A 27,243-nucleotide genomic window follows, 5' to 3' on the forward strand; every position below is an offset into this window, starting at 1 on the left:
GACAAAATTTGAATTTCAGATGTACAACAAATATTCTTAAGTGTAAGTATGTCCCAAATATTGCATGGGATATACTTATACTAAAAAAAAAAAAAGACTTTGTTTTGTATCTAAAATTCAAATTTAAATGAGAGTGCTGCATTTTTACTTGCTGAATCTGGCAACCTTATTGCCAGGCCTCCAGCCAGTACACATGAGTACTTTATTTTGGAAGACTGCAACAATCTCCACCCCTCCCTCAACATTCGCAGAACGCCAGCCTGGAAGCTGATCCCGTTCAGTGTTCTCATCATTTTATTTATTTATTTATTTAGCCAGAGTCTTGCTCTGTCGCCAGACTGGAGTGCAGTGGTGTGATCTCGGCTCACTGCAACCTCTGCCTCCTGGGTTCAAGCAATTCTCCTGCCACGGCCTCCTGTGTATCTGGGACTACAGGTGCGCTCCACCACACCCAGCTAATTTTTGTATTTTTAGTAGAGATGGGGTTTCACCATATTGGCCAGGATGGTCTTGATCTCTTGACCTCGTGAGCCTCCCACCTCGGCCTTCCGAAGTGTTGGGATTACAGGCATGAGCCACTGCACCCGGCCAGTGTTCTCATTTTATAGATTAAAAAACTGAAGTCAGAGAGAAGAAGAAACTTGCTCAAAGTCGCACAGGGAGTCAGTGGCACAATAAGAATAAAAACATTCTCATTGCCCCAGTTGGGTTTGCCATGAATGACAAAGAGGCCCAAGTTACTATAAGGGCCTTCACCCAGGATGATCCAAAGTTCAAACAACTCCAGAGTTGGATATAGGTGGATATAGATCTAAGGTGTTTGGGCCTATTCACTTGAAAGTGTTAGTTAAAAGTTCAGGAATCATGAATTGCAACAAGTTTTAAATGTTCAGAACCCTTGACTCAAATGAAATAATACATGAAATCCACTGTATAAATTAAATTAAAACTGTAACTGCTTTGGTTGAATCAAGGTTAGGGTGCAGGCCTCTTGGCCCTCTCTTTCTCTACTAAAGCATCCCAAAATTATCTACATGGGGTCTCTTGAGTTTCATCAAGTATCATGGAGCCACCATTAATGTGATAGAACAAGCAGCAGCTTTGGATACAGAAACTCAAATATTAACTTCTCTGAGTCTCAATTTCCTCGTCACTCAGAGAAAACAACAATTACTAATGTCAACATGAAATGGCATTTCAATAATATATAAGTAAGTGCTCTGGACACTGCAATGTAAGGTAGCAGCAGGAGTTCCTCCAGGTGTTTACTTTTGTGCAAATGGAAGAAGAATTATTCAGTTCTACTGAGAAACCAATTTCTCTTTCATTTTTTATTATTACTCTTCTTGATCTTAAGGGTGAGTTCTGACAGGTCCACTGAAGCTTCTGGTAATGGATTCTAAAGTGCTGAGCAGTCAGATTATGACCACAGCGTCTGTGAAGGCTGCTCAGGGAGAAAAAGTTACAGGAAATCTTTGGCATTCTTTCCAGGTAGCTGGGACTACATTCCTTGACCAGAAACCTCAGTTGCTGTAACCCCCGGAACCTCCAGTATCTCAGAAGAGTCTGGGAAAAGTCTAAAGCGCTTGGTTTCTCGGAAGACATTTGGATGTCCTAAAAATACCTGATATATAACTGAAGTCTGGGCCTGCTGTAAGGCTACCCTCTGGCCAATCTGTCAAAGGTGGGCTTGCCCAGAGCCATGTCAGAAGTTCTGTGCTTGCTGCAATTATCGCCTCCCCAGATCACCGTCTGGCCACGCTCTCTTTTTGCACTGCCCCATGTTGAGATCTTAGGGACGTTTTCCTCCTTCATTTCAATTCAACATTTGTCATCCCCAAGTAGTCTAGATTCTAGATTCTTGCTTCCTAAAAACACAACCCATGGCCCTAGGGAAAACCTGAGAAGCAGGAACCTGGGGGAGTTGACATGGACTCACAGGTAGGTTCTTTGTGCATCCTCTGTAAGTCAAGTCTCCTCTTTGATCTTTGGTTTCTAAGAAAGAGTATAGACTCTCAAGGAGATTGAGGGAATTAAAGATGATGGGCAAATACAGAATGATCTGTGAGACACTACTCAGATGTGAGACGCATATTTCTACCGGTGGTGCTGAGATTTAATCAGCTCTGTGTTCTCCCATCCTTATGCCTAATACAAAGTAATGGATCAAGAAACACTTGGTCTTATTAAAGTGAATTCCTGATACTCTTCAGAAGAAAGCATTTATTGGCATACACAAAAAAATTATGGCATTTCAAATCTTCTGCCTGTTTGATACTTTGAATAGTGAGATCCATCCCCTTACGTGAGTCTAGGAGACACATTCTTCTAAATGGAGAGTTTTCCTGGTTAGAAGTCCTTCTCTGGTGCTGGTTTTCTGGTACACGTGAGTAAAACATGAAGGACTGCATTTTACTTGGCAGCATAAATGATAAGGACAGGACCAGTGTAGCTCAGTCTTCAGTGTGACTGGGAGGAGCTATAAATGTTCATGAATTTATTCCTCCTCAACAGATCAATTAGCCAGAACTTTGTCAGGCTAAGAAGCAAATACATAAATCTAGAAGCCTCTATTGAAAACACAATGCCCTGGTCCCTTAAGTCTTAAACATCTAATGAAGCCGTTCCTTATATACAAAGAATCCTTAAGTGTTATTCTCAGAGGAACATTTGCACTCAAGGGTAAGTATAAATAATACTGCTTTGGCATTTAAAATTTTCCAGTACACCAAAGGACCCAAAGATCTGCTCTTTATAGACATACTTTTAGACGTGGGATGGAAGTGTTCACGAGGAGACTTTGAGGCAGGGCCACGTGAGATAACTATTTGCAAATTCCTCGAATTTTGAGGTTGAGGAACTAGACTGGCAAGAAATATCACTCCTTTAGAAAAAGTTGTGAAAGAAAAGGAGAAATAAAGAACATGGAGAAACCTTGGTCTTGTGCAAGCATTTCAATTTGAGACTCCTCTTAAACTGTGCTAACGGGGTCTGTATTCCCCTAGTTCCATCTGACAGGCCTTCCTTGAGTATCACCCCATTCTCTCCAGAGAGCCCAGGCTAATCCTGACCAAGAGACAGTTGACCTCCTAGAACTTAAAGCCTGTCTGGGACCATGGCTGGCAATGCTGCCTCCTTGCATTTTTCTTGGAGTTTGGAGACAGAGTTTTCTCATCCATGAGCTCAATTGCTTCTCTCTGTCACTCTGGGAAAAAACATATTACCATGCCCATACCACCAAAAAGAAGACCAGCCATAGCCTGCCTATGCAAGAAGTGTGGAAAAGCCCATTTGCAATTATGAAATAATATTTAAACTACTAGGGATAAACGGAGTGAAGAAATTTCCTGTCACATTTATGCTTTTGGAAAACAGACTTTCCAGAGAGTAAGCAGAACCAAAACTAAGTATTAATTGCCTAATAGCCACAGTTTTAACTGGATGGAATTTTATGAGTTGCTCAAATTGAGCATGCCATGTTTTCAGGCAAAAGGACTGAAAACTGTTATTTTGATTTGTTTTTCTCAACCAATTCTAGTCTTCTCATTAATCTTTATTAATGGGATGGGTAGGAAATGGAAATGGAAAGCAAAGAGGATGCTTAAATTCCTTAGAATTAGAGAAATGTGACATGTAAATAAAAGTTCCCCCACTATCCATCTCAACTCCTACTAAAGTCTGTCTTGTTTAGGCAATAGAGTCATTTTTCTCTATTAAGCCAGGCTCCTCGAAAATGTCAGCATGGAATTAGAGCCACTGTGGGCAAAGCTGCATTGTGAGTACCTGCAAATAAATTGCTTTGACCTCAGGTGCTTTTTTTTCTACTTAGAATAGAATGAAGAGGCTGTGCTGTTTGCTGTACCAGTGTGGGCACATATTCATGGTGTACACTTCCCCAGAACTTCAGAATAACTGAAGTGCTTACCCAACCCCTGGTTTTACAGATGAGGAAATGTGATTTGAGAGGGTGGAAGGTCTTGACTGGGGTCATTCAGACCATGGCAACTGTGGGCCAGAATTTAAGGCTGCACTTCTAGCTCATATTGTGGTGTGTATGGTGTGGTGTGTGTTTGTGTGTGTGTGTGTGTGTGTGTGTGTGTGTGTGTGTCAAGGTGAGGCTGAAGCCAGAAAAGGATTCCTCAGGGGGTGACACCTAAGCTGGGTGTCAAATGGTGAGCAGGAATGACAAAGGTAGGGCAGGGTCAGAGTAGGAAATTTACTGCAAGAGAATAGCAGTGGCAAAGTGTGACTGGGCTAGGGTTTGAAAGAATTGCAAGTTCAGTTTGGAAATGAGTAGAGATTGGGAGGGAGGAGGGCAGGAGCCAGCTCATAAACCTTCACATGTATTCTAACCACCTCTACCTCCTTCATGGAAGCTTCTGACTCCTGAAGAGTATAGTCAAATCCCCACCAGCTGTCCATCCTCATGCTGGGAAACTCACTGCCTACTCCCTTGGCATCAGCTGCCTCCAGGCACCAACACCTCTCAGATCTTTAGCTCTGTCTGAACCAAATCTCCTTCTTGAGGTCTCCACCCACTTCTCTCCATCTGCTCTTTTGTAGGAGAAGAAGGACATGCTACTAGACATCTAGGGACAAAAAGGACAGGGAAGAGAAAAAGAAGAAAATGGAGAGGGAGACACTGGGGAGACCAGTGGGGCAAGAAGGAGGTCTGTGCATTCCCTCCTGGTTAAGTGAGTCACGCCTTGGAGAAGCAGTCCCAGCAAACACTGGGGACCCTCTTCCCCTTCAACGTTTTCCTTAGGTGGGAGCCAAGGGAACCAAATAAGCTTCAGGCCTGTCAAAACTGACTTGGGGAGCATGACTGAAGTTTGTGGGATTCTTTACCAGACTTGTCAGTTGCTCCAACTCAGCCCTACAATACTGCCCTCCACCCCCACGCCAATGCAAGCAAGATGGTCACACCACACTAAGGTATGTGTTCAGTACTTGTATCACTGGGGTTGTGTTACTGGTGACAGATACAAGGAGCTTTCTAGAGTTGATGGCTGCTTCAGAGTGTGACCTTTTATAGAAGCAAAAATAGTCCTGTCCTCACATGTGAATAGCAGCACTGTCTTTTTTCACTGTCTTCAGTAATTTGAAAATTTTGAGTGGAAGACATTTGATTGCTTTGGAAGAAACAGTTACAAACTGCCTATAATTGCACTGGCTTCATCCATTGCTAGAGGGGGCTAGTGCTGGCTCTCAAAAGCTCAATGTGCCTATCTCTTCTCAATGGTGAATGACATCAACTTAGTTGCTTGAAGACAACCATGATAGGAGCATTTACACCATGGGTGTTGGCAAATACTTCAAATCATTTTCAGAGGGTTGGGGAAGGGCAGGAGTGTATGAGCCATCATGACATTTGTTTCATCTCACTCCTGGGAAGAAGTACACGAAGCCGGCACTCAGAACAGAAAACTAAATTCTTTGCACAGATGAAGTGCAGAATTATATTACTTTGGATGGAACTAAAAAGTAAGAAACGCCACACCTTTAATGAGCACTCTTCTGAGACTTTAGAACAAACAAAAATCTTTCTTTTTTTTTTTTTTTTTTTTTTTGCTCCAGGACAGGAATTCTTTCCAGAGTACAATGATAAGAGAGACCTGAATTCAGAATCAGAAAACATGGGGTTATGTCTGAGCTTTACCATTGATTAGATAAATGTGCTCTGGGTTAGTTTTTGTTGTTGTTGTTGTTGTTGTTTTTGAGATGGAGTCACACTTTGCTGTCCAGGCTGGAATGCAGTGGCACGATCTCAGCTCACTGCAAACTCTGCCTCCTGGGTTCAAGTGATTTTCCTGCCTCAGCCTCCAGTGGCTGAGATTACAAGTATGCTCCACCACACCCAGCTAATTTTGTGTTTTTAGTAGAGATGGGATTTCACCATGTTGGCCAGGCTGGTCTTGAACTCCTGACCTCAGGTGATCCACCTGTCTTGGCCTCCCAAAGTGCTAGGATTACAGGCGTGAGCAACTGCACCCGGCCTGAGTTAGTCTTTGAATCTTAGTTTCTACATCTCTAAAATGAGGTTGACAAACTACTACCCACTTTGATTGTGAGAATAGAACTAAATAATAGACATGAAATACAGAGTTCTAAGAAAACATCAGACAGTAAGATGAATCACAGAAGCTGGAAAATGTGAGAACCATCTCACAAACCAAATGAAGAGCTCCTCTCTTCTTTTAAGGGGAATTGCATTCCTCCAGGTGGATTTAACATTTCTCCATTATTAACCTGGTACTTTCATCTGCATGCGCTGTTGTAATCTGGACCGGTTCCAGAGAAGAGCTGTGAAACAGTCTTGGGCAGGTGAGGAGTCTGCATCACCCTCCTTGCCCTCTCTGCTGGTGATGCTGGTGATGACTCTCTAAGGGCACCATCACAGCCTGATGTTGGCAAGGATGGCAGCTCTAGAAACTTCCAGCTGCAACATGTTTAATCACTGGGGATTTTCTAGATTCATTAAGAAATAAATCTAACTGTGCTGTGAATACATTTTCTTTCTCTACGATCTCTAGAGAAAGAAGTGCCTATTGCAGTGTTCCGGGTTCACTGCTGCATGGCAAATCACTCCAAACACTTAGTGACTTAGAATAACCATTTTTATATGCTCACTGATTCTGTGGGTTGGAGATTTGCAAAGGGAACAAGTTTTAAGTTTTACCCTATTCCTCAATGTCTGAAGCCTCATCTGGGAAAACTCAAAGACTAGGGAAGACAAAGCAGATAAAGGCTGGAGGCATCTGGAAGTATATTCACGCACATATCTGGCTGCCAGTAGGGATCTCATTCCACAACTGAGGTTGTCACCCAGAGGACCTGCACATGGCGTTTCTATGTGGCCTGGGCTTCCCCATAGCATGACAGCCTCAGGCTTCTTCAGTGTCAGCTCTGAGCTCCAAAGGCAAATGCTGCAGCCACAAAGGCAGAAGCCCCTTCCAATCCCTATTCCTGATCTTGATGACCTAGCCTCAGAAGTCACTCAGTGTCACTTTCACAGCATTCTGTTTCTTCTGAGCAAGCTGGGAGCCCTGCCCAGGTTCAAGAGGAGAGAATTAGACTCTACTTCATGATGGGGAAGTGCCAAGGTTCCAGAAAAACATGTGGAATGGGAGGTATTATTGCTGTCATTCTTGGAAATTACAATCTCCCACAGGTAGCAGCAGATATTTCTCACTCGAGGCCTTCACCTTTCTACCCATATAATGAAGATAGATACAGCTGCTATGTCTGGCCCAGGTCTTTTTCATAGAGGTTTGCTCTTTTCTAAGCCCAAGATTGGATCAGGTAAATTATCCCTTCATGTTTTTCCCATTAAAAACATTTTGTAAGCACCCTGGGGTCCAAAGTCAGTACTTGCCTATCTGGAGCCTCCCATCCATGTGCTGCTCCTGATACAGAATGGGACTCAGAAAAATTGAATTATTGAATGGGATTATTAAGTTATTTAGATTCTTATAGAATACAATGATGATCTGAATTAGCATTTGTATAGTGCTTATTAATGCAGGTACTGTTGTAAGTGTTTAGAGATATCAACTCATTTAATCCTCCAAGGAGCATTAGGAGGTGGGAGCTAATATTATCCCCATTTCACAGATAAAAAAGTCAAAGCACAGACAGGTTTAATGACTTGTCCAACATCAGATAACTAATGTTAAATTATGTTTTGACTAAAGCTGCCTCCTTACATATTTTAAGCTCAACGCAAAGGTTTCTCTATATATCCTGAACTGTACAGAACTGGATGTGGGCCGGGCGCAGTGGCTTACACCTGTAATTGCAGCACTTTGGGAGGCTGAGGCATGCAGATCATGAGGTCAGGAGTTCAAGACCAACCTCACTAACATGGTGAAACCCCATCTCTACTAAAAATACAAAAATTCGCTGGATGTAGTGGCAGGCGCCTGTAATTCCAGATACTCAGGAGGCTGAGGCAGGAGAATCGCTTGAACCAGGGAGTTGGAGGTTGCAGTGAGCCGAGATCACACCACTGTACTCTAGCCTAGGCGACAGAGCAAGACTCTGTCTCAAAAAAAAAGAAAAGAAAAAAGAAAAAAAAGAAAAACCTGGATGTGTAAACAGACTGTAACCTATTCTTGTACCAATTAATTAATTACAGAGTTTCAGCCAATCCAAGGCAGCCAACTGTTTAAACTGTGTTCAGATAAGACAGACATCCAGCTGTAAGCCATCCAGCTGTTTCTGTACCTTACTTCCATTTTCTGTGCATCACTTTCCTTTTTCTGTCCATAAATGTTATCCAACCATGGGGCAGAGTTACTCTGAACTTATTCTGGTTCTGGGAACTTCCCAATTCATGAATTCTTCTTTGCTCAATTAAACTATGCTAAATTTAATTTGTCTAAAGTTTTTTTTTCAACAGATGGCATCAGAAGTGGGTTTGAGGTAGAACTTCCAGCGAGCCCTAAAAGCATTGAGTGACCAAGCAAGGTTCTCACTGGGCCCACTGTGTCCATTGCTCTCTCACAGCAGCAGGGAATGGTGGGTAAGTTCTCTCGTGGATTTTGAGGAGCCATAGATTTGTGTTTTGACCTATTCGAGTTTGTTTGAGTAAATTTTTTATCCAAACCGAGTTTAGTATTCCCAACAGAAACTGGCCTGACTCTAGGATGAGATTGGATCCAGTAATTAACTAGATTGGATCCAGTTACAGGCCTAGGTGTCTAACTGGGTCACATAAAAACTGGTAGTAAATGACAATCCTGCAGAAAATGCCTTGGGAACTCTAGCATTCAAAAATTTGCCGAGATTTTGTCTCCATACATCCCTAACTGTACGTAACTGAATGTGTAAACCTAAGCGTCCATCAATGAATACATGAATTTAAAAATATATACAAGCCGGTTGCTATGGTTCACGCCTGTAATCCCAGCACTTTGGGAGGACGAGGCGGGCAGATCACTAGGTCAGGAGATCGAGACCAGCCTGGCCAACATGGTGAAACCCCGTCTCTACTAAAAATACAAGAATTAGCTGGGCTTCGTGGTGCATGCCTATAATCCCAGCTACTCAGGAGGCTGAGGCAGGAGAATCACTTGAACCAGGGGGTTGGAGGTTGTGGTGAGCCAAGATCGCGGCACTACACTCCAGCCTGGCGACAGAGAGACTCCGTCTTAATATATATACACACATACAGATATATATCTTTCTAATATATATTAAGATATATACTAATATGGCTTTGGCCTGGTAATTTGGGAAGGCAAGGAAGGCATTGACTCATTTTATCTTCACAGTCACCCCTCAAGGCCAAAACTATTAATATTCCCGTTTTGCTGATATGGGAAGTGAGGCATACTGAGTTTTTTGTTGTTGTTGTTTTTTGTTTTTTGTTTTGACAGAGTCTCGCTATGTCACCCAGGCGGGAGTGCAGTGGCACCATCTCGGCTCACTGCAAGCTCCGCCTCCCAGGTAAGCCGCCGCACCCGGCCCCACTGAGTTTTAAGTAAGTTTTTCAAAGTCACACACAAAGTAACCTATTCTTGTACCAATTACAGAGTTTCAGTCAATCCAAGGCAGCCAACTGTTTAAACAGACATCCGGCTGTAACCAATCCTTTTTCTTCTGTGCTTAGGTAGGAATGAATTATTGGCTAAGTTGATCAAAGAGATCTGAAAGCTAAAGCCAAGATTCAGTGTAAAAATAGTGAGACAGCCAGGTGAGAAGGGGTCCTCAGAGAGACCCCAGCTGGCCTGCGCACTGGGAGGAGTGCACACTGAGTTGAGCCACGGAAGTTCACACAGTTTGCAGTGGGGAGGAGCCTGGTCCCTCCTCTTCCTGTGTGGAACTTGGGATTCAAACTGCGAAGCTGGAAGCGCACCAGCAGGGACTCTGGCTTTGCTGAGGGCCCCTGTTTCCCATTCTTTCCCTTTTCACGCAATAAAACCCGGCCTTACTCACCCTTCAAATTGTCTGCAAGCCTAATCTTTCGTGGCCATGAAACAAGAACCCCGTCTTTAGCTGAGCTAAGGAAAAGTACTGCAACAATAGGACCCTTAATTTTTGAAGAACTGAGCTCTCCATCTTCCAGCTATAGAAGCAGAAAACACTTACAAAGTTGATGAAATCTTACTAAAGATAATTTAACATTACAGTAGAACATTCCAAATTGACAACGCTGCACTTTAAGAAAGGCATTTAAAAGTGAGGGCTCCTGAAATTAGGCTTATCCAGGAATGCCTAGTGATGGGCAGAAGCTTCTAAAAAGACTCTAATATTTTTATTATCTTTTTAAAAAGGCTTTTTGAGAGGCAAATAGAAAGCTTAAGCAACTAATTGATAAGAAAAATTGAAGCTGCTCACTTTTTGGCTTAGTTTCTATGCTGCCCTGAAGGTGAAAAGAAAGTTGGTTGTAGTATTTATAAAAGGTAGGCCCTCAGGTAAAGTGGGCTCGATTCTTTTTCAGAGCTATCCATGCTGAGTTCAGGCATAGGGAATGCTTTCCCTGCCCTGTTCGTTAATGGGTTTCACCCTGAAGTCTGTAATTTTAGCTAAGAAACAGACACTAAGTTTAAAAGTCCACCTATTGAACTAAGTTGGTCTCCAAAATACATCTTTCTGGCATTTAGCTAGCTATTTTAAAACCATTTTATATTTTAAAAAACACGTCTATAAAGAAAATCTTCTATTTTAAGATTGACTACTCTGTGCACTGGGAAGAGAGGGAGGACTGAGTCTGAAAGGTGGTTTAGATTTACATAACATGCACCTTTAAGGTGATTTTCCTGGCCATCTTGTCGTAACTGGGCCCTTACCTACATCCTCCTTTGTTTATTTGAGCAAATGGTGGTAGATGATTAGGCCTGAAGTCTCTGTGCTTTTGAGATACACATTTTCTCTCCTTTGTTTCACCTAAGAGGCATCCCTTTAGAAGTGTAAATGTAGGGTTACATAACAATTACTTAGGACAATGAAATAGGTAATTGGAAAATGGATAGTCTGAATAGAGAAAAGAAAAATTATTTGTAAACTGGCCAATGAAAAACCTCATGAAAGCTATAAGACGTGCTTCTGTCTGTGTGTCTGTATATCTATGTATCTGTATCTGTTATGTGTATGTGGTATTTCTATGTGTTCTAAAATGATACTGGCTAGATAAAACTAGTTTTAAAATTGTTGGTATAATAAAATAGGAATATCTCCAGACTTGTCACTATTAAATATAACTCAAACATTTTTGCCTGGATCTACTGATCAGACAGGTTTATGCTGTCTCTAATACATGTTTTAAGGTAACAAAACTGCTGCTTCTGTAATATTTTTGATACTTGCTTGATTTATCTGTAAGCTAAAGCTATACGGGCTGGCTGCTGGGCTTCCCTGAAGCCTTGCACACATCTTACTGTGAGCTTACACAAGTATTTGGTTTTGAGCCTCTGGATACTGGGACATGGCCAAGTGGCTATTGTGGGCTTGGGGACACATCCTGTGTTCTCAATGCCTGGGCCACCAGCTCCAAGGCAGAGCCAGACCCGATATGGCCCAGCTTTGCTTCTTAGTTATACTAGGAAGAGTCAGATCCTCCAGGCATTCTCTTTACAGCTCCGTGCTGTGTTCTGACCTCTACACCTGTTGTGTAAATTCAGGTTTCAGAAGGTCCCTGCCTTTCATAGCTGTCCTGGGTGCCATGTGGTATTCGAGACTCAGTATGACTGAAGAAGACATTCAGTAGTGTGCCTGTGTCATAGTTTGAACATTCTTTTCAGTAATTTAAAAATCTTAAAGACACATTATGTTAAATTAAGTAATAGATAATAATAAAATGTTTGAGTCATTTCTAAGTTATTATAAAATACCAAAACATTCATTATTAAACATAAGCTTAAGTTTCTATACTTTATCTTATTTTACATCATATAGAAAAGCTAAATATATTTAGCTCTGTTAGTAAATTTAAAAATTGAGGAAACATATCTCTTTTATTTGATTTTATCATTATTTTTTGAAATGAGAGTCTTGCTGTGTTGCCCAAGCTGGTCTCGAATTCCTGGGCTCAAGTGATCCTCCTGCCTTGGCTTCCCAAAGTGCTGGGATTACAGGTGTGAGCCACCATGCCCTGCTGGGAACATATCTTTCTAAAAAATTATGAAATGGTTTTTATCTATAAATACTGATATAAAACAGTTCAAATTACTTCCTAGGTTTTTCACTGGAAATTAGGGTTACTAAGGGTTGAAATTGTAGTTAATTTTAATTGTAATAGTTAACTGTAGTTAAAACTACGAGATATAAAAGAAACAATTCTGTATACAGAGTGTATTAAGTGAGATATGGACAGAAGGAGGGGACACAACAGAGGCAGGTGAGAGCTGCTGCCCTGCCATAGCCATGACTGTGGTGAACTTGCCCCCGAGAAGAATATGAAAAAGCAGAGTGACTTGGTTAAGGGAAAGCACCAAGATGATGGACTTTCTGTTTCCTCCTGCAAGCAGAGGGACTTGGAGACCATTCAGCAGAAGCAGAAAAAGGCAAATGAGAAGAAGGAGGACCCACGCTGGGTACGGTGGCTCACGCCTATAATCCCAGCACTTTGGGCGGGCAAGGCAAGTAGATTACCTGAGGTCAGGAGTTCGAGACCAGCCTGGCCAACATGGCAAAACCCTAACTCCACTAAAAATACAAAAAAAAAAAAAAAAAAAAGCCAGGTATGGTGGCACATGCCTATAATCCCATCTACTCGGGGGGCTGAGGCAGGAGAATCACTTGCACCCGGGAGGCAGAGGTTGCAGTGAGCTGAGATCACGCCACTGCACTGCAGCCTAGGCCACAGAATGAGATTCCGTCTCAAAAAAAAAAAAAAAGAAGAAGGAGGAGGAGGAAAATCCAAGTAGATTTGTGGCTCTGTGTTCAGCCCTCTTGCCCTTTGCCAGTGTACCTGAAGCCAGTCCAACCAGACTCACATTTCCTCCTGTAGTGCTCACAGGTCCCAGCACCGATGGCACTTCCTTTGCCCTGAGTCTACAGGGCATCTCTTTTGTGCTTCCTGCCCCTCAGGTAGCCTCTCTCCCTCTGGGCCACTCTTCAGGGTCAAGTGGTTATCCCTTCTCAGTGTTTTTTATTCCTGTGGGGCTCACTCCAAATTATTAAAAGTCACATTGTAATTCAAATAAATAAATAAAGTGAGATGTGTGTTTTTTGGTGAAGAACCTTATAAAAAAGACAAGAGGATGGGTATGTTGTTAAAGAAAAAGTAATTTTGTTTCTTTTTGAGGTTATGTAAAAGTTGTTTCAAAATGAAGGAAAACATGTTATAAATAAAACTAAATGAATATAAAAAGTTGGGGGAAAAAGATAAAAAGAATTATGTAAGAGATTATAATCTTTTAAGATTATAAGATATTATGTAAGAGATTAAAATAGATTATTTTATAAAATATAAGATATCCATTGTATGGAAATCTTATTTTTTGTGTTGAAAAGCTGGCTGAGATTAGATGTATCTGTTTATGAGGAGTATTTTGTTTTTGTTTTTGTTTTTAAGAGATGGAATCTTGCTCTGTCACCCAGGCTGGAATGCAGTGGGGCAACCTTAGCTCACTGCTGCCTCCAACTCCTGGGCTTGAGGGATTTTCCTTTTGTAGCCTCCTAAGTAGCTAGAACCACAGGTGTGTGCCACCACTTCTGGCTAATTTATTTTATTTTACTATTATTATTATTATTATCATTATTATTGTAGACATAAGGGTCTTGCTATGTTACCTAGGCTGGTCTCAAACTCCTGGCCTCAAGTGATCCTCCTGCCTCAGCCTCCCAAAGTGCTGGGATTACAAGTGTGAGACACCATACCCACCCTCTGTTTATAAAACTTTCTTAAAATTAATTTTAGTATTGATAATACACTAATACAAAAGTAAAATTTGATTTTCTCCTTTGAACAAGGAGTTTGTGAAGTATTAATACACGAGACAGCAAAAGAAATACTGTTCACCCTTTAAGTAAGCTGCAAAAAAAAAAAAAAAGAGCGAAGAGAAGGAGAGACAGATTGTGTTTCATGCTATCTTTATTAGGTCTTTTGATTATTTGGAAAATTGACTCTCCTTTCCATCAAAGAATAAATTTTTTTGCTTTTTAAAACCTTTTGATGCCTGGGTGCGGTGGCTCACACCTGTAATCTGAGCACTTTGGAAGGCCGAGGCGGGCGGGTCACGAGGTCAGGAGATAGAGACCATTCTGGTTAACGCGGTGAAACCCTGTCTCTACTAAAAATACAAAAAAATTAGCTGGGCGTGGTGTCACGTGCCTGTAGTCCCAGCTACTCGGGAGGCTGAGGCAGGAGAATTGCTTGAACCTGGGAGGCGGAGGTTGCAGTGAGCTGAGATTGCACCACTGCACTCCAGCCTGGGTGACAGAGCGAGAGTTTGTCTCAAATAAAACAAAATTCTGATATATTATCAGTCATAATTGTGCCTAATATGTTAAATTATTGTAAGCCACACAAATAAGCAAATTTTCTTGTCAATTGCATCTTTAACCATGACCATTTTAAGTCTTGTCCGCAGTTAATTGCTTAATGTTTATGCATTTTCTGAAAGCTCTTTACAAGCAAGTAAAATTCTAAAGTATTGTATCTTTAAGCAGGTTGGCTCCTGGAAAGGATGGAAAGGACCCTGACAAAAACTCTTAAATACAGATTTCTGATTACTTTAGGATCATTTGGACTAAGTAAGAATTCGTAGAACTCTAATGCAAAGATTGACTGGTTTATAGAACTGCTAACTCAAGCATGATAATAATTAAATACCAAAGAAATACTTTGCCAGATTTTCATGTTAAAGCAGCCATACCAAAATTATTAAGATATTCAATTTGAATGAGCTCCACAGTCCAAGGCAAATTACCTATGATAACCCATTTAATAAGCAATGTTATGTACCTGAATTGCAGAAATAAAGTTGGTATTTAAGAGGATATAAATCCAATGTTAAGCATGGATTAAGTGCAAATCATTCTTTGCTCAATTAAACCCTGTTAAATTTAATTTGTCTAAAATTTTTCTTTTAACACAAATAAGTAGTCAAGCCAGGATTTGAACCTGGTGGTCTGGTACCTAAAACCCACTCTCTTAACCACTCTACCACAGTGCTCCTGGGTTATCAGCAGCACTTGTTAAATACACAGGCTGTTACGAGTCCAGTGGTGATTATGTCACCTTCTTGCACTTATTTAAATTCTTGCCCCTTTCTGAGTGTCCCTGTCTTCATCTGTAATGCAAAGGAGATGAACTAGATTTTTAGGGACCCTCCAGTCCTCCCGTGTGTGCTATATCTTCACAAGTGGACTAAACCAAAAACTAAACCTTTTGTGATGCAAGCTTTTATTGTCTGTTAGGAAGCACTTAATGGAGGCTTTCGAAGGTTATTGAGGACCCAGCGTCCTGGGACAAAAAGCCGTAAACTAGAATATAACATTCATTTCAAGTCATTCATCCTAGGAATGTATGCTGAGCACCAGCTGGTGCTGGATTCAGTGTTATCCACTGGATATCACAGTGCGTAGGAGCCACACAGAATCTTCCTCATGGAGCTAATAGCCTGGGGGTGATAGTCAGGCTAGGGGTGGGATCCACCAAACAACACAAACTGAGGAATTACACGGGAGATGAATGTGATGCCTGGGATGCCATGAGCAAGCATAGCAACGGGATCTGGCCTTATGAGAAGGATCAAAAGGACATGATCTTTTATTTTGTGGCCATGGCTGGCTCTGAGAGTTTGTTCTCTAAGACTGCTGACGGCTCTGCATGAGAGACACAATGTTTTAGGCCACACTCTGTTTTCTTGCTGTTACATGTTTGCCCAGCCTACTCTCATTGCCTGAGTAGCAATGAGAATAGGACAAATGACCTCAGGGTAATATTTGGATCCTTGCTTCTCATTTCATCAATACTGCAAAACCGCATGACAACCAGGAACACAACAGAATGACTGCAAGTGCTTTGCCCCTCAGAGCAGTCATGACCAGGCGCCTTTCCACTCAAAAAGGGACCGAAAGAGGAGTGGGCAGGGTTGACCAGGTGGGCCTGCAATAGGGAAGCAGCAGGCAGGAAGATGCTACAAATTGGAGCACTCCAGCCTGAGCTGCCTGGAGTGGGTCCTAATGCTGCCTGACTGCCCCATCAAAAGATGGTGAGTGGAGTTGGTGAAATGTAAATGCCTTCCATTTGTTCCACTCAGGGTGCTATTAGGAGCACACGGAAAGAATTTTGGTGTCAGATTTTTATCCAAAAAGCCTCACTCAGATAATGGGATATTTTCCTTACATAATAACCTGCTTATGATCGGCCTTCCCTCATATTTTTTTAAGCTCTCCGACTTCAAGCCTCACTCACAAAAGCAAGCTTATCCAACCCGTGGCGCACGGGCCACACATGCAGCCCAACACAAATTTGTAAACTCTTAAAATATTATGAGACGTTTTTGTGATTTTGTGGTGGTGGTGGTTTTAGCTCATCAGCTATGAGTAGTGTTAGTGCATTTTTTTGTGTGGACCAAGACAAGCCTTCTTCCAATGTGGTCCAGGGAAGCCAAACAACTGGACACTCTTGCACAAAAGCAAAGCTTTGGTTTCTTTTTTCTTTTCTTTTCTTTTTTTTTTTTTTTTTTTTTGAGACGGAGTCTCGCTCTGTTGCCCAGGCTGGAGTGCAGTGGCGCGATCTCAGCTCACTGCAAGCTCTGCCTCCAGGTTCACGCCATTCTCCTGCCTCAGCCTCCTGAGTAGCTGGGACTACAGGCGCCCGCCACCTCGCCCGGCTAGTTTTTTTTTGTATTTTTAGTAGAGACGGGGTTTCACCGTGTTAGCCAGGATGGTCTCGATCTCCTGACCTCATGACCCGCCTGCCTCGGCCTCCCAAAGTGCTGGGATTACAGGCTTGAGCCACCGCGCTCCGCCCTTCTTTTTTCTGCATCCTTTCTGTCTTTCAACTTCACAACAATGGCAGCAACTCCATGTTAAGCTGCTAATGGGTGAAGATGACTCCCAACCCTCGGTACTTCTCAACAACCCTTTGACATCAGTAACATCCTTCTCCCCTCGTAGCTGAGGCTGCAAAGATTCAGAGTGACCCACTTGTCATGCATCTGGGTAGTGGTCAACTGAGCAAGGATCTTCCTGAAGCCACAGGCACCTACCAGCCCCAGCACGCTGCTTCCCACCCCCATCGTAAGTGCTACAGAAATTCAAAGACACTAGAATCTTTATGGTTCTCCTGAGCTGATTCAATTTATACTTCCTGGCCGGGCATGGTGGCTCATGCCTGTAATCCCAGCACTTTGGGAGGTCAAGGCAGGTGGATCAGCTGAGTCCAGGTGTTTGCGACAGCCTAGGCAATGTGGCGAAACATTTCTTAGCTGGGTGTGGTGGCGCATGCCTGTAATCCCAGCTACTCGGGAGGCTGAGGCAAGCCCAGGAGGCGGAGCCGAGATGGCGCCACTGCACTCTGGCCTGGGCGACAGAGCAAGAGTTCGTCTCAAAAAAAAAAAAAAAGTATAGTTCCTATGTTTAGTCACTCACCACTAATGTTTTTTTTGTTTTTGTTTTTGTTTGTTTGTTTTGAGACTGAGTCTCAGTCGCCCAGGCTGGAGCGCACTGGCATGATCTTGGCTCACTGCAACCTCCCCCTCCCGGGTTCAAGCAATTCTTCTGCCTCATCCTCCCAAATAGCTGGGATTACAGGTGCCCACCACCATGCCTGGCTAATTTTTGTATTTTTAGTAGAAACAGGGTTTTGCCATGTTGGTCAGGCTGGTCTTGAACTCCTGACCTCAAGTGATCCGCTCACCTCAGCCTCCCAAAGTGCTGGGATTACAGGTGTGAGCCACTGCGCCCAGCCTACAAATGTTTTAACATTGTTTGAGGACACTTTTAAATAGTCTTATAGCTTCTCTAAAACATTTTGAATTTTCCCCCAAAAAAGTAATTTTTCTAAGTTTAACTTGGGGCCGGAGTTTAGTTGTTGCTGTTATTTAATACATAGTGGGCTTTCTAACTGATTATCTTGTTGTTTTATTTAGTATCACGAAGAACTTGCTACATCTACTTCAAGGGAATAAAATTACGCCAGAATAGATTTATGGAAAATGAAAACAGGAACTGGCAAAGTCAATGCTATTTCACAACTATTTGCTAAAAGAGTTTGCAACACTCGGATTTAGTTGCTTTTTTTCTGTTTTTTTTTTTCTTTTTTTTCTTTTTTTTGTTCTGCTTCAAATGAATGGTTGGTCTGAAATTAAAACATTTTGAATTTGCTAGAATGCCACGTGCCCAGCCCAGAGGAGGAGGAGAACTCTGAAAAAATTCAAGTATTCGAAAGCTGCTTCTTGCATGAGGCCTGCCCTGCTCCCATTTCTCCTGAATTGGGAAGCTGATTTCCCTGCAACACTCAACGAGCTTGAGCTGCCTCTTTAGAGAACAGAAAGAACAATATCCCCTTTTAAACAGCAGCTGCCCCTGCTATGGTATAGGGGCTGAGCCCTGCTTGTTAATCTATGAACAAACACTGGTGAACCTCTGGGCAAGCTGAAACATCTCTGAACTTCAGTGTTCTCATTTCTTTGACATTTCACTGTCAAAGAGTTTTAAATTCTGCAGAGCCCAGTGCATGTGAGTAACCGTCATCACAATTATAATGGAGAATATAACTTAATGTACAGGCACAACCCTAAATGCACCTCCCAGGTTTAAATAAAATATTTTCAACAAGTCATTCTAATCCTGTCCTGGCAAACACATCATCTATGGTAAGAGTTCATTTTTATGTGTGATTCCAGGAGTTTGTGATGATTCAGTCAAGGGCTTGGCTTAAACTGGCCTTTGGTACTGAAGAAAAATAAAAAACTCTCTTTGTCATTCCTTCATTCATTCAACAAACCTAGAGTGCCTTTCGCAAAGAAGTTTAAGCAAAGCTTTCAGATGAGAAAGGGCTTAAGCATTTTAGAAGAACCATTTATGCAGGCTTTTCACATGATTATTCAGAATAGGTGGGAAACTGCAAACTGTTGAGATCATAGAAAGGTACATGCTCACTTTATAAATAATTTTGATCCCTTCATTAAAGCAAGTTCCAGGAATTCTCCTCATTCACCTTTTTTTTTCTTTTAATAGAGATGGGATCTCACTATGTTGCCCAGGCTGGTCTTGTCTTGAACTCTTGGGCTCAAGCGAGCCTCCCACCTCGGCTTCCCAAAGTGCTAGCATTACAGGTGAGAGCCATCGTACCTGGCATCATTCACCTTTTAATCCTTTATTTTAGGTCTGCATGAAGAGTTTAAAATTGTAAAGCACATTTTTGAGTTACATACAATAGTCACCTGTGACTTCCCTATTTTATTATAGTCTTTCACCAATTCTTGGAAAGTAGTAACACTTTACAATAAATGGAGGTGCAGTAGAGGGCAGGACATGAAAGATACACACAAGCCATTTGGGGTGAAGGTGCCTGAAGGCAACTGATTCTCCCCCTTAGCAATGGCTGTGATTTCTGGAGGGTCTCCGTTTGTTTTCCTGTGGATGAAATTGTAAAAGATTAGGTTCCCTACCAGCCTCCCCCAAAGTATTCAGCCAGTAACCTGGGCAGTCTGTAACTCTTAAGAGGATATTTGGGAGCCAGGTGTGGTGGCTCACGCCTGTAATCCCAACATTTTAGGAGGCTGAGGCGGGCGGATCACTAGGTCAGGAGATCGAGACCATCCTGGCCAACATGGGAAACCCCGTGTCTACTAAAAAAGTACAAAAAATTAGCCAGGCGTGGTAGCGCATACCTGTAGTCCCAGCTACTTGGGAGGCTGAGGCAGGGGAATCGCTTGAACGTAGGAGACGCAGATTGTGCCACTGCACTCCAGACTGGCGACAGAGCAAGACCCCATCTAATGGCAACAGAGCAAGACTCCATCTAAAAAATAAAAGTACGTGGTAGTTTTCTTGGACCACATGAGGCTTTCTCTTCTCAACCGGGCCTCTCCCCATCCTTGTCTGCTTCCTGAGGTAAGGAATGGGATACACCGGGTGGTGCTTCCCAGCAAGCAGGTGCTGACGTATCCTGCTCTTCAGGTGGCCACCTCAGAGTTCAGGAGGAGCCTCCTCCTTGTAAGGACACTGAGAATTACCAAGCACAGAGAAGTGAGGTAACCAGGGCAAAGGGAATGCAGTTTTCTAGGTTTCTAGGTTTCAGCTGGGAAGCAATAAGGTGCAGGAGAAAATGAGCACACACTCTGGGATTATATAGCAGGGTGCTTTATACTGAGCATGTCATTTCACAGCTCAAGCCTCTTAACCTCTGTAAGCCTCAGTTTCTTCATCTGTAAAATGGGGATGGTAGTCATTCTTACAGGTTTGTTGGGAAAACCAAATGCAGTAAAGGCTGTCTGTAAAGTAGCAAGCACTGCATCTGTACAGAAGAGTGGGCCTATAAATCATGGGTAACACCATAGCACATTATACTCTTGGTTGTAAATACCGATGCAGGCATGAGCCACTAGTGTCTCCCAAAGCATTGGGGACAACGGGACATGAGCCCACTGTCCAGTGAGCCTCTTACTGTTGCCTTTTTCTGGCACCTCTCTGCCTCCATTCCCAACTCTGAAGCTCGTTCTAGGCATCATCTGCCTCCCACACGAAGAATCTTCTCTATGTCTTCATTCTGCCTTTTTCTGCAAGTCCTTGTGCAAAAGTTACCAGACAAAGGCACCCACCCTTACCCTCAGTGAGTCCAACTCACAACTCCCTGTGGGTGCCCTACCTCAAGCCCCCTTCATCTCTCTCTTGTGCTGCAATACTGCCTCTTCTCTGATCTCATTGCCTTTAACCCTTCTCTTATCCCAAGCTCTTCATCTCTATAATCCACAGAGTTTATCAAGCTTCTCATTTATAATTTCTGAAATGGGGTGCACATCCCATGTGCGGTGGTCAACCTGATCCATTGAATACAGAAAGACAACCTTCGGTTATCATCTCCATTGTATTGTATTGTATTGTATTGTTTTTTTTGTTTTGTTTTTGTTTTTTGAGACGGAGTCTCACGCTGTTGCCCAGGCTGGAGTGCAGTGGCGCGATCTCGGCTCACTGCAAGCTCCGCCTCCTGGGTTCACGCCATTCTCCTGCCTCAGCCTCCTGAGTAGCTGGGACTACAGGCGCCCGCCACCGCGCCCGGCTAATTTTTTGTATTTTTAGTAGAGACGGGGTTTCACTGTGGTCTCGATCTCCTGACCTTGTGATCCGCCCGCCTCGGCCTCCCAAAGTGCTGGGATTACAGGCTTGAGCCACCGCGCCCGGCAATTGTATTGTATTGTATTGTATAGTATATATATATTTTTTTCTTTTTCATTTTTGTAGAGATGGGGTCCCACTGTGTTGCCCAGACTGGTCTCAAGCAACACTCTTGGGCTCAAGCAAGCCTCCAGCCTCAGCATCCCAAAGTCCTGGGATTACGGTCATGATCAACCACACCCAGCCTCACCTCCATTTTAAAGATGGGGAAACTGAAACTGGGCAAAGTAGTCTCAGCCACTTAGGAAGCTAAGGCAGAAGGACTGCTTGAGCCCAGAAGTTCAAGGCTACAGTTTTCTATGACTGTGCCTGTGCATCGCCACTGAACTCCAGCCTGGGCAACATAATGAGACCCCCATCTCTTAAAAAAAAAAAGATGGTGAAACTGAGGCATGACTGTGTTTAATAATGCCTGTGGTCACACAGCTGTTCAATGTCTGAGTTTGTGCTATTAGAGTTATTCTGGTATCACTATTCCGCAATACATATGCATACTTATTAACAAATATGCACAAATGGGGATGAGGTGCTCCAAATATATTTTTTGTTAGAGTTGTGTGATTTTGAAAGTTTGGATTAAATTTAAATTCTTTATCTTGGCTGGGCATAGTGGCTCACGCCTGTAAATCCAAAACTCTGGGAGGCCAAGGCAGGAGGATCACTTGAGTTCAGGAGTTCAAGACCAGTCTGGGCAACTTAGGAAGACCTTGTCTCTACAAAAAATCAACAAGTTACCTGGGCATGGTGGTGCATGCCTGTAGTCCCAGCTACTTGGGAGGCTGAGGTTGGGAGATCGCTTGAGCCCAGGAGATAGAGACTGCAGTGAGTGGTGATCACACCAGTGCACTTCAGGCTGGGCAAAAGAGCAAGACCCTGTCTCAAAAACATAAAAAATAATAAAAAATAAAAATCTTTATTCTAGCCTTCCTGGGATATTAATATGTTCTGGCAACTGCCTACCTCTCACTGTTCTAGCAACTTTCCTCCCCTTACAGAAACATGAAGCTTCATGCTTCCAGGCCTTTCCTGGTGCCGTTCTCTCTACCCAGATGCCCTTCCCTCAGGTGAGCTCAGGTGAGATTTGAACTGAAAGGGAAATTTTGTGCTTTAACGGGAAACTCTATATTGTCTAGAGAACACCTTCTAAGTTATCTGATTCTGATTCCAAGGGAGCTATTTTACAACTCTGGAAATTGTAGATAACTGATAGCGATGCAAAATTATTCTTGTTTATGGACATGTAAATTCTCTTTTATCCACAAGGTTTCCATTGATTCTCCTCCACTGTAAAGGAAGCTAGTTTTGTTTTCATTTGCATGTTGATTTCAATATTTCTCATGTATCCATGTGCTAGTTCTTCGGATTCTCCTTTGAACATTATAACACCTGCCTCATTCTCTCATTAATTAATAAGTTAAATAAAATATTTAACACGTGTTTAATTTCTACCTGTGTGAAAGTCATGATGCTAGGTCAAGAGTTGTAGCTCACACCTGTAATCCCAGCACTTTGGGAGGCCGAGGTGGGAGGATTGCTTGAGGCCAGGAATTTGAGACCAGTCTGGGCAACATAGTGAGTCCTCATCTCTATTTTTAAATAAAAAGGAGAAGAAAAAAGAAAATCGCGATGTTATCCTTGTTTGGAAATGATTCTTTAACAGACTGAGGTCTGACCCAGAGCCCGTGATCTCTGCTCTCCTCCCCTTCATGCAGGAAACCTTTAGTGAAAACCTATATAGTGTTGGACCCTGTGTTGGGTGAGGGGTGATAGGGATCTTCGATGAGTCAGGCATGGTTTCTGCCACCAGAAAACTCCCACCCAGGATAATGGGGAGGCATAATGACACAGACTGTTTGCCTGGATAAAGGGAAAGGCAGAAGCTGGGAGCAAAGTGAGAAGAGCCCATCCCCAGTTGGGAACACAGAAGGAGTTTCCTGAGAATCAAGGTAATAATTAATATAATGGGTTAATCGCATTACAACAAATTCTAAAACTCTATTCAAAACTATTGGCCGAAACACAATTTTATGTTAGATATTACTTAAGTGAACTAAACCTTGGCAACATCTGGTTTCTTACAAGATATGTTAATAATAATACTTGAGCTGTACTGTATTTAAAATAATGCTGTATCCTACTCCAAAGAACGTAGTTCAGGGTTTCCAAATCCCACGGGCAGAACTGATTAGTTGGAGATATTTAAACAATGTCAATCATCAAACGGCCATCCCCATGAAAAGGAAAATGCACGCATATATAACAATGGATCCAGAAGGCTTTTCTGAACACCAGGCAAAAGGAATGACAGCATATATTCGTCTCTCCACCAAATAAACTGATTTTATTCATCTTTGTATTTCTTGCCCAATTCATTTGTTCATTCATTCATCCATCCATTCATTAATTCTAAAGTCTGCACCACTAGGGTCTATGGAAACTTGAGGGGATATAATGATGAAAGAAAGGTATAGTTCTTGTCCTCAAAAGGTTTGCAGTCTTCTCACAGGGACGGGGTCAGGGCCCAAATATAAATACCCAGAATGCAATTCAATCGTGTTATAAATAGGTTAAATTCAAAGTGCTATGGGAATAAAGAAGATGATAACTTATGAGATAGGAGGTGACCCATGATGAGGTAGATAAATTGTTTCTACCGGGGGAAGACACAAGACTAGGCTAAGCTTGAAAAATCTGAAATGACAGGTCACTCCCACTTTTAGTATATATGTCGTTAAAAGTATAATTGCTATGAAAGACTGTCATTAAAATATAATTTTTGAAGGGTTAGAAACATGACTTTTCTAAAAAGAAAAAAAAGGAAGGAAGGCAGGACACACAGTGGCTCACTCCTGTAATTTCAGCACTTTGGGAGGCCAAGGCTGGTGGATCCCTTGACTCCAAGAGTTCAAGATCAGCTGGGGCAACATAGCTAAACCCCACCTCTGCTTTAAGAAGCAAAACAAAATAAAACATGACTTTTCTACTTACATTTTTAAAAAACACACACACACACAAAAAAAAGTATCAAAGATTTTAACCAACTCTTCAGTTAATAAGGCATTAAAACCTGCTAAAATGAGAACTTAAGGAGCTAGGTATATGTGGGCAATGTAATTGTATTAGTCCGTTCTCAGGCCGCTAATGAAGACATACCTGAGACTGGGTAATTTATAAAGGAAAGAGGTTTAATTGACTCACAGTTCAGCACGGTTGCAGCGGCCTCACAATCATGGCAGACTGCGAAGGAAGAGCGAAGGCACGGCTTACATGGGAGCAGGTCCTTTTTAAAACCATTGAGTCACTATCACGAGAACAGTACGGGAAAAACTTACCCCCATGATTCTATCACCTCCCACCAGGTCCCTCCCACAACTTGTGGGGATTATGGGAGCTACAATTCAAGATGAGATTTGAGTGGGGACGCAGCCAAAACGTATCAGTAATCAAACAAAACTCACAGAGTTCGTGCTGCCTGAATTGACCTCAATGGTATTTTAACAAAGTGAGCAGTGGATTCGTTCAGTTTGGGCTTTTTGGGGTCAGTCATAGCAACAGTGGTGGGACTAGCAGAATAAGCTGCTGTGCCAAATCTCACTAAGTTGCCTCCTCCTCAGAGCTTTCAGAAGACACATCCTGAATAGACGAGGAACAGGCAGGTGTTTTTAGGAAACATAAAGACATTTGTTATGACCGACAGTAGATTGGAGGTTGGGGGGATGGGTGGAGCACTATGGAGAAGCGTGTGAGTTGTGTTAAGAAGCATGCAGATTCTCAATTCTGGACTTGGTTGAAAGCAAAGATACCCCCAGAGGGGTCTAAACCAGAGAGATGCATGGTCAGTTCTGCATATTAGCAGGACCATATTGAGGAACAGATCAGAGCTGGAAGATTAGAATCAGAGGCTCAATGGGAGACATATGAACAATTCAGAGCAGAATGATGAAGGATTATGTGTGTCAGAGAAATATTGAAGTAGCAGCATTCAGAGTTGGTAACCAATTCATACGGGGAGTGAAAGCAGAAAAGCTGAGACTCTTGCTCGGTTTTCTATGTGGGTATCTGAACAAGGTGATGCCATTTAAAAAAAAATAGGGACTGGTTTAGGGAAATGGGTTAAAGATTATGAATTTAGTTCTGGGTATAATGAGCATTACTGGGCTGAGAAATTTCAGTGAACTGGATGAGACCCAGAAGGTCCATTGGGTCTTTGTTTTCATGGTGAAACACCTTAGAATAACCTGTTCTTGAAAGTATTTGTAGAAGCAATACATCTGAGGATCTCACCACAACAATTCTGGCATAATTAAAGCTTCCACCATTATTCTAGTATATTATTTATGAAGAATTGAATACCTACTGTGTGTCAGGCCTGTGCTGGGATGCAGAGGTGACCAACAAGTTCTTTGTCCTCTAAAAGCTCAAAGTATCTGAGCCTGAGAAAGTTAACAAGAGTAGATAAGAATGGGGGTTGGGAGTGGGGGATGCAAGTCATAGAAAAGAAGAGCCCACCCATCTCCTGGGTAACAGGTGCCCACCTTCTCTAGGGATACAAGGTCAGCAGGCCACACAGGTTATGTGCTGCCTTCATCTGATACAAGAAGTCACTCACAGGAGGAAGAGGAGAAAGTAACTAAAAATAACGTGGTTTCTGATTTGAGTATATTGCAACATTCTTTGGGTTGTTTTAAGGAACAAGTGCCTACGTTCTTTCAGGAAGAACTTGGAAATCAGCAAGAATAGATTATTTGAGTCATTAAATGTTTGAAGCCTAATCCAGGCTTCTAGAAATCCTTCAGACACTGCTCCTACCTAAGCGGAAAACAGAACTTAATTTTTCTTCTCACCTCTCTCTTCTTCCCCTGCCCCATTTCTCTCTCATATTTTCTTGTCTCTCTTTCTAGAATGCAGTTGCTAAGAAATATTTTGTTTCATCCCTTTACTCTCCAGTCAATGGCACAATGTCACCAAAGTTGCAGGTTTAATATCAAAACCCTTTTTCTTTTCCCATGCTACACACTGATGTAGTGTCTCAACTCTTTTTTTTTTTTTTTTTTTTTTTTTTTTTTTTTTTTGAGACGGAGTCTCGCCCTATAGCGCAGGCTGGAGTGTGGTGGCGTGATCTCGGCTCACTGCAACCTCCACCTCCCAGGTTCAAGCAATTTTCCTGCCTCAGTCTCCTGATTAGCTGGGAATACAGGCATGTGCCATCACGCTCAGCTAATTTTTTGTATATTTAATAGAGACGGGGTTTCACCATGTTGTCCAGGCTGGTCTCGAACTCCTGACCTCATGATCCGACCACCTCAGCCTCCCAAAATACTGGGATTACAGGCATGAGCCACTGCGCCTGTCCAGTGTCTCAGCTCTTTAAAAGTCTACATACCTTCTTTAAAAGCCCTTATTATAAGGGGATAAGACTCCCCAATTACCCACCTTTCAGTCTTTCAAAAGTTGTCTTATCCATGAAGCCTCTTCCCAAGTGAACCTGATCCCTCTTTCTTGAAGCTCACATAGTGCTTGACATGCATCTTTCTCTCCTTCTGCTTTTATAACGATGACCTACATGGACAGTAACCTTCACTGTTGCATTCCTAGTGCCTGGCATAGTTACAGGAACATTCTTCGGCAGATGTAGGAATTTGTCCACTATATCCTCAGTTCCTATCACAGTGCTGAGTAACTAGCAGGCTCTTATTAGCAAACAAATACATGAACATAAACTCGTCTTTTCCCCCACGATCAGCAGGTAGGAAGGATTAGATGAGTCATTACTCTATGGTTCTCCTTATTTCCCCGGACCCTTACACTCAGCTTAGTTTACTATTTTGCACATGGTTAGTACTGGGTATACATTCCAAAAATGATTTTTGTGAGGAATTCTCAGTTTCTTTGCAACTTTTACATAAATCTGAAACTATTCCAAAATACAAATTGAGTAAGACAGTT

General features: G+C 42.4%; 1 long non-coding RNA gene across 3 annotated transcripts; it reads left to right on the top strand.

Annotated features, from left to right (window-relative positions):
• The first annotated feature begins 2 nt into the window (after positions 1–2).
• LOC144335166 (uncharacterized) lies at positions 3–23,599 on the top strand. Of its 3 annotated transcripts, none has more exons than XR_013405660.1 (6): positions 3–435; positions 1,492–4,935; positions 8,402–8,524; positions 9,381–9,450; positions 17,074–17,196; positions 18,048–23,599. It is a non-coding gene; the product is annotated as an uncharacterized LOC144335166 (long non-coding RNA). The 3 variants fall into 3 exon arrangements; XR_013405661.1 differs by having other exon boundaries at positions 9–435; positions 1,492–1,684; positions 4,564–8,524; XR_013405659.1 differs by having other exon boundaries at positions 1,492–8,524.
• Positions 23,600–27,243: the final 3,644 nt, after the last annotated feature.

Source organism: Macaca mulatta, chromosome 15, assembly GCF_049350105.2.
Source record: "Macaca mulatta isolate MMU2019108-1 chromosome 15, T2T-MMU8v2.0, whole genome shotgun sequence".
In the NCBI taxonomy this organism is placed as follows: domain Eukaryota; kingdom Metazoa; phylum Chordata; class Mammalia; order Primates; family Cercopithecidae; genus Macaca; species Macaca mulatta.